This window comes from Taeniopygia guttata, chromosome 1 (genome assembly GCF_048771995.1).
Source record: "Taeniopygia guttata chromosome 1, bTaeGut7.mat, whole genome shotgun sequence".
NCBI lineage: Eukaryota > Metazoa > Chordata > Aves > Passeriformes > Estrildidae > Taeniopygia > Taeniopygia guttata.
In genome coordinates, this window is record NC_133024.1 from 32,497,208 (window position 1) to 32,504,772 (window position 7,565).

General features: G+C 37.6%; 1 protein-coding gene across 38 annotated transcripts in view; it reads right to left on the reverse strand.

Annotated features, from left to right (window-relative positions):
* Positions 1 to 7,565, reverse strand: part of TENM4 (teneurin transmembrane protein 4) — a 1,535,912-nt gene that overhangs the window by 1,111,198 nt on the left and 417,149 nt on the right. For 2 of the 38 annotated variants that reach the window (XM_072936908.1, XM_072936979.1), the window contains one exon: positions 960 to 1,092. The exons of 35 other annotated variants lie outside the window; for them this stretch is intronic. The gene's annotated coding sequence lies outside the window, so the exon portion shown is untranslated. Of the gene's footprint in view, positions 1 to 959; positions 1,093 to 2,553; positions 2,599 to 7,565 lie in introns of all 38 variants that reach the window. One more of the 38 variants, XM_072936900.1, reaches the window with a different exon arrangement.

A 7,565-nucleotide genomic window follows, 5' to 3' on the forward strand; every position in this document is an offset into this window, starting at 1 on the left:
GAGTGTTGTCTTTTCAAGTCCTGCAACTCTGTTCTTAATCAGATTAGGAAAACATGCAGGTTTAGTCTCTGTTTGCTCCTGGTACAATGAATATCCACGTAGAGGGCTTCCAAGAGAGCCACAACCATTACCAAATAAACTCCTAGTGATCTGTCTTCTTGGTGGTGGACAGATACGTCCCTTGGAACTCAAGTATTTATTTATTTTAAACAAAACTGACACCATCAGACATCTGTGAACAATCTAACTATGTCTAACTCGTCTGACCTTTTCTCGCAGTACCAACTGCCTTGGCAACTGTAGTCAAACCTCTGCAGACCTTTTACTCAGCTCCTGCACATGTTTTAAATCAATCAAATATTGTAAGGGCGATGCCAGCCTGTTTATTTCCTTCTCTGATGCTGTAGTTGCTTCTTTGGGTGCTTCATCCATCGTTAACACACACATTGCAGAGGAGATTGAGCAGCTCTGAAGGTTATTAATGAGACACTGAACTTTTTAGGTCAGATAGTATGACAGGCTTTCAGAACAGATTAGGGATTTTGGCAGTTCAGCTACAGATGACGAAAAAAGCTGTTCTCCAGATCACGTATATTCCATGCACTTTGCACTGTAGAAACCTCCCAGGGTTCCTAAAGTAGGTGAGGCAAGGCTGGCAGAAAGGAGTTCAGTTTTCTTGTAGAATAAGTAATAACTTTCGGAATAAGACACAGGTCTTAAAAACCAGGTGTTCAGGGGCAGGTTTTCACTAGTCATTTTGTAATACTAATTTCCTATAATCTCTTTTCATACAGGCTTGTCCAGCATAGTGCATGGTTTGATTACAGACTCTGAGAGATATAATTTATGAAATAAAAACAATAGGTGTTTTGAGGAGACAGCACTGTACTAGCTCCTAAGCAGAAAATTAACCAGCTGAAAACAGTACTGGCCACATATCTAAACTAGATGCCACTTACTGGTGATAGTTTTGTGCCCCAGGTATGGTTTCAGATTTAGAAAGAAGACTCTCACACTTGCCCACACAAATATAATCCTTTTATGGTGCAACAGTGGACTTGAACAACCTGCTTGTAGATTAAGAGTGCACTCCTGGGGAAAAAAAGAAAATCTGGATTAAGGTCATTAGTGAAATATTTGTTGGAAAAAATTCCTGGCTATAAGTAAACATTTTTCTTAGAAGCTGTGGATAATTATTTTCACTGGATAGACCTGATTTTCATATTTAATTTAGAAAAACATTCAACAGTAAAGTGTTTTAGAAATATGACAGAAATTCATCTTTTATTTGATGAATGAGTGAATGCACATTCACACGCATGAAAGTCATTGCATATAATGTATGTGTGCAAATCTACACACTCATGCACAAAAGTAAGCATACATGTCCTATAAGATATTTTATCTGTGTGCTTAAGTGTGTGTTAGTAATGGTGAAAATATTCTTCTGGTATACCTCTTTATCTGGATGAGAATTATGCAAAGTTACCCATGACCTGGTGTATCTGGAGCTGACAACTCAGAGGTTTCCACTTCATTAGGGCAGATCCAGATGTGTTCTGATTTACAAATTTGCCATTTCATTCTCTATTCAATTATTCCATTAACTTCTCTACAAATATTGAAGAACTTTGGATAGGATAACAAGGAACACATGTGCATGGAGGAAAATGTTATATAATCTATATAAAAAAAATATATATAATTAGGTGGTTTTGTGGGAAGATTTATGATGACAGTAAAGATTGAAATAATGAATCCTTTCTCGACACATGTATAAATTGAGAACAAAGAAAAACATACATATAGACATTCCAAGGCTTCTCCAACAGTGCTGAATTCTTTTCCAGAACAGGACATGTTCCACTTCCCCTGCCCTGCTCCCACTCACCATGTGATTTATAATTTCTTAAAAAACCCAACTATTCAGTTTCAATACAATAAACTTTCCTTACTCTAATTAATGCCACTATCCAAAGTCTGGACAATGTAAGAAAATTATTTCAGTGGTGCTCCACTGGTGCTCATCACCATGGTATGTCAGTCCAACAAACATTAATGAATCATATAATAGAATGGTTTGGATTGGAAGGGAACTTGAAGATTGTCTAGTACCAACCCCCTGATCTATCTTCCTAATGCCCTTACAAGATAGTAACTGTACAGAAGAAAAAAATAAAGTAAATAAAGCCTCTTCATTTTCAAGATAATCCTTTGAAAAGGTTTTTACTATTTTAAAATATATAAATCACAAGCATCCACCCATTTCCTAAAAAGCAGTGACATTACTGTGACACATGGCTATTAAACATTCACTGAAGGCCTTTGATTTATTCATCCACATTAGCCCTCTAAAATATAGAAGCATTTTTATGGTTTCTCCCAGTTTAGGAAGGTTTTAAGTGGCTAGTTCAAGGTGACCCAGAAAACCACTATGTCACTATTACCTAAGCCATCCCTAACAGATCCCTTAAAAGAAGGAATATGGAGCAGTTTTGAGGAGATGGTGCATGAAATCATAAGTGAAGCGTTACTTCCAATAATGGTACTGACCTTTTGTAAGTGCTGTGATAAAACCAAGCAGGATCTGGAACATGTCTACGAGAATAACAAGTCACCTTGAGAATGCCTCTTATAGAAGTCCATTATCTATATTCTAATATATGTACCCACACAGCACAAGTTGCCTTCCAAAAAGGACACAGAGAAGAGTACAAATGTTGAAATGGGCTGATTTATTATTGTGACTATACAATCTCTCTATGAATGATTCCTCCGGATCCCCTAAGGATGTTTATGTTATTTTTGCTTTAAGAAAATATGCTGAAAATATTGGAAAATAAAGCCCAGAATTGCAGAGTGTGGCTAGGGATATAGCTCTGGACTTATGATATAATTCTGTTCTTATTTTTCATGAAAAAATGAGAGGTCTAATATGGGAGGGTGTTTTGGGGTATTTTTGGGGTTTTTTTTTTTTTGTTTTGTTTTGGTTTGGTTTGGTTTGGTTTGGTTTGGTTTGTTTGCTTTGCTCTCTTGGGACTTGGTTCCTTTTTTCCCTCTCCTATAAATATATCTTCTCCTCTAAGTCCTTACCCCTTCCTTACAAAACAGGAGAAATCTTTTGTTGGACATGTGCTGTGCTTTTAAACTCAAGAGCAAAAAAAGAGCAAGGAGACAAAGGCAATTTTGTGGTTGCACAAGTTGCACTCTTTACATCACCTTTCTTGCTTCTGCAAAAGGGCTGTTGGGCTTTTCTTCTTAGCATTGACACTATAAAACATTTTTGAATGGTTTAATGCAGCAGACATTGTCACTCACTTCAAGCAGAATTTCTTATACATCCTATTCAATCAACACCACAGTTATTTTTTCTCAAAGTCTAATGCACGTTACTGAAATTAAGCTTTTCTTAGAATGGAAATGGAAATTTCTTAGCAACTATAAATGTCTAAAGTTAACCCTTTCTTTTCCCTTAGAGAAGAGTGTGCGTGAGTCAGATATCCACTCTCTCTACAGAAGCTAAAATATACACAGTTAGAGCAGAAATCACAAAATAATATTCTCTCTTCCTCTCTTCTGTAGCATCTTTGTTGTAGTAGGGGTATGGAGGTTTTGTCTGCTTTAGGCACTGTACAGAATACATACAACAGAAAAGGGGGTGACCCATCTGCACTAAAATACCTGAAAAAATTGCTGCTACCTTCTGAGATAAAAGGTTATTTTTCAATATCAATTCTGTGAAAGGGGTTTTGAAACCTTATTCTGTACATACTGTGTGAAAAGGACATGGAATGATGGAGAGGTGCCAATACATCCAAATGTATAAGCTCATACAAAATCTTTTAAAAGATATAATTTCTGACTTAATGAATATTTAATCTGATGAGCAAATAGTTATTTTTGTAAGTCACTGAAAGCTTTAAAGTTATTGTTTCAAGAGGGGTCCTCCCATGTAAACCATTCAGAGCAGGTGTGTTCGGTAGGCCTGCTTGTGATTATTTAGTGAATTTCAGCTAGGCAAGTGAAAGAGTAAGTCAAGATTAACTAATAAATTTAATCAGATGCATGACACGCACTTGCTAAACTCATTGTTAGATTTATTTTTCATTTATTCATTTTTGAGTTAAAGATACTGAGAAGTACTGTAGCATTAAACAGTTTAGAAGTATTTACATTTAGAAATATAAATAAAATTTGGTAGCATCTCTTTAAAAGAAACTGGTTTGGAATTTGAGATTTTATGCCAGAATGTAAGTTTTTCTCTGTTTTTTAAAGTTCAGTGTCAGATTTTTTCTGTAAGAGCTTTTAGTTCATACAGATCTACTTCCCTTTCTGAGCTCTGCAAGTTAACTTTTTTATTCACACATGAGACTGGGCTGTAGATTTCATTAATGAGGCCTGAGAAATTCTGTTATTCTTGAAAGGAAAATAGTGGAGTGAGCTTGGACATCAGAACATGACATATGGCTGCTGTGTGTGAAAACTTTGGTGACTTTTTATCTTTGAAATGATTCTCTTCCTGCACTCAAGGAACTGCAAATTCATGGGCTGACAGGTTAATATCAGCCTTGATAGCCTTCATTCTGCCACACTTTCTTGGACAGGGTACTTAATGCAAGCGTATGAGATACTGTAATTGACATTCTGATCAATAAAGGTCTGCTTGGCAAACTTGCAAACGACATTGAAGTGGTTTCCCAGGAGCTATTTAAATATCAGCAGAGGGGTACAGCACATGATTGCCTTCAGCTGCTCTGCTGAGCAGCACATCGGTAATTAATGCTCAAACATTTTTATCTTCTTCTTAAAGCAATAGTGCGTTGCTGGCTGAAGAAAACAGATCAGACACGCTCTTTTATCAAAACAATTTGCAGAAATATATTAGTATAATGAAATTGGATTTGTTCATCATTAAGCATTGGATTACAACAGCCAAACGATAAAGAAAAAATTTTAAAAGATGCAATTATTCTATCTGAAGAGATAATATTTTCTCCCTTGATGTCATGGTTTTGGCTGGGCTAGAGTTAAATTTCTTCTTAGAGGATAATTCTGGGGGGTTTGAATTTAGTATGAGAATAATGTTGGTAACCCACTGATATTTCAGTTGCTGATGTGGTGCTTACTCTTAAGTCAAGAACTTTTTTGTGTCCCATGCTCTGCCTGTGAGAAGGTAACACAAGAAACCAGGGAGGAACGTGGCCAGGATAGCTGACCAAAATTGGCTGAAGGGATATTCCATACCATATAATGTCATGCCAAGTATATAGATTGGGAGAAGTTGGCCAGAACTGGTTCACTGGTGGGGGATGAACTGGAAATAAGCCAGTGGATAATGAGCATGGTATTGCACATCACTTGTTTCTCTCGGGCCTCCTTTTCATTATTGTTGTTATTTTTACTGCCTATCATTAATTATGATCCTATTGCTGAATTATTATTACTGTTACTACTACTACACTACTACTACTACTACTAGTACTACTAGTACTACTACTACTAGTACTAGTAGTACTACTACTACTTTACTTCAATTATTAAACTCTTCTCTCAAACCATGAGTTTTCCTTTCTTTCCAATTCTCTGTGAGTGAGCAAGTGACTATGTGGTACTTAGTCACCTGCTGAAGCTAAACCTTGACACCTGAAACAGTGAATTCCAAAATAGTGCAGCCACTATCTGCCTACAGCACCTATTTTAGCCTTGACTCTGGCCACAAGAATTTAAAATAAAGGAAAAAAGTCAATTCTTAAGTTCTAAGGGAGACATATAACACTTTTATGCATATTTTTCATCGGAGTAATAACACTTTTTTAGAAAGAATGGCTTATTGTTTACATTGCTAACAAAAAGGATTTGGAGAAAGGTAGGATTAAGATTAAAGAAAAATATTTAAACATCTATATGCAAACTTCAGTATTGATATGACAGCATTAACTATTATAACCCTCTGATTTTTCCTGGTAAATTGAAAGGCAACTGACCTGTGTTAATAAGATATATATCCAGAACAACTCCAGTGTTTTATGCTGAAAAAACATTCAAAAGATGCTCTATTCTTCAACTTCACAGGGATTATGACTTCAGCAAAACCTAGAAGTGTGACGTAGTTAGACTGTCCTTGGTAAATGGGCTGGTTTTCACTAGGATAGTGTTAATTTTCTTCATAGTAGCTGGTGTGGGGCTGTGCTTTGGATTTCTGCAGGAAATTGTTGCTAACACAAGGATGGTTTTGCTACTGCTGAGCTGTGCTCACACAGAGCCAAGGCCTTTGCTGCTCCTCAACCTCAGTCCACCAGCAAGGGGGATGGGGGTGCACGAGGAGCTGGGAGAGGACAGAGCTGGGACAGCTGACCCCAGCTGACCCAAAGGATATCCCAGAGCACAGGGTGTCATGCTCAGACCATGTGGTGACATGCTCAGCATGTAAATCTGGGGAAAGAAGGAGGGAGTAGCGGACGTTCATAGTGATGGATTTGTCTTCACAGGTCACCATTACACAGGTGTAGCCCTGCTTCCCTGGTGATGCCTGAAGACTTGCCTGCCCGTGGAAATTCCTTGTTTTGCTCTGTTTGCATGCAGAGATTTTGTTTTTCCTAATAAGCTTTCTTTCTCAACCCATGACTTTTCTCACTTTTCCCCTTCCTGCTTCTCTCCCCATCCCACATGGGGAGGGTGAACGAGAATTTGAGTGGGGCTGAGTTGCTGGCTGTGTTAAACCACCAAAGTAAATGCACCAAAATATTTGTTGAACACAGGCCCTGAATTATTTGCTCAACATCATCCTGTAAGTAAATACTCAGTAGGGAACCCAGAGAGAACAATAACTTAATTGCACCTGAAACAAATGAGTAATGCTATATACTCTTGTCTGCTGTGGAACTTGCTGTTAATAACTATGAATAGAGAGAAACCTCTTTTCTACAGCACATGGTTACACAGCAACTGTGTAATTTGCTGGACAGAACAAATGTTATCTTAGTCTGTAATTCCAACACTTTACAAGTGTTTTAGTTTTTTTTCAGAGCATAAAAGGAAATTCAGCAATTACATAATGTAATAAATGTCAAGTCCTAGGCTGCTTTTTAGGAGCAGGACAGGCTGAGGGCACAAGGACAATGAAAGCTGTGCACAACAGAGAGGTGTTGGGGACTTGCCCAGGTTTCAGTCTCTCTGCTGAGATTCCACTGCCTGTCCTTGGCTGTTTGATTTCTATATATTTTCCCCATTTACATTTTATGCATATTCCCCATCCCCCTACCAAACATAAAAATGGTCAAGGAAGCAGTTGTTTCAGGGATGTGAAGCCACAAAGGATGCATGTAACAAACAAACAGATGGACAAGACACATAAGGGGATTTGATCAAAAGTACAAGCTTGCTTTGAGGCAGTCTGAAGAGATATGGTCACAGGGGAATATAGAGCCACAGCTAAAAAGGCACTGGGGATCCCTCCAAGTGATGCACTGGAGACAAGCGCTAAGGATTAAGTTAGTTGCAGAAAAGCAAATGAGAAAGCCACAAAAAAAAAAAAAAAAAGAGGAAAGGAAATAAGAGCTACTTAC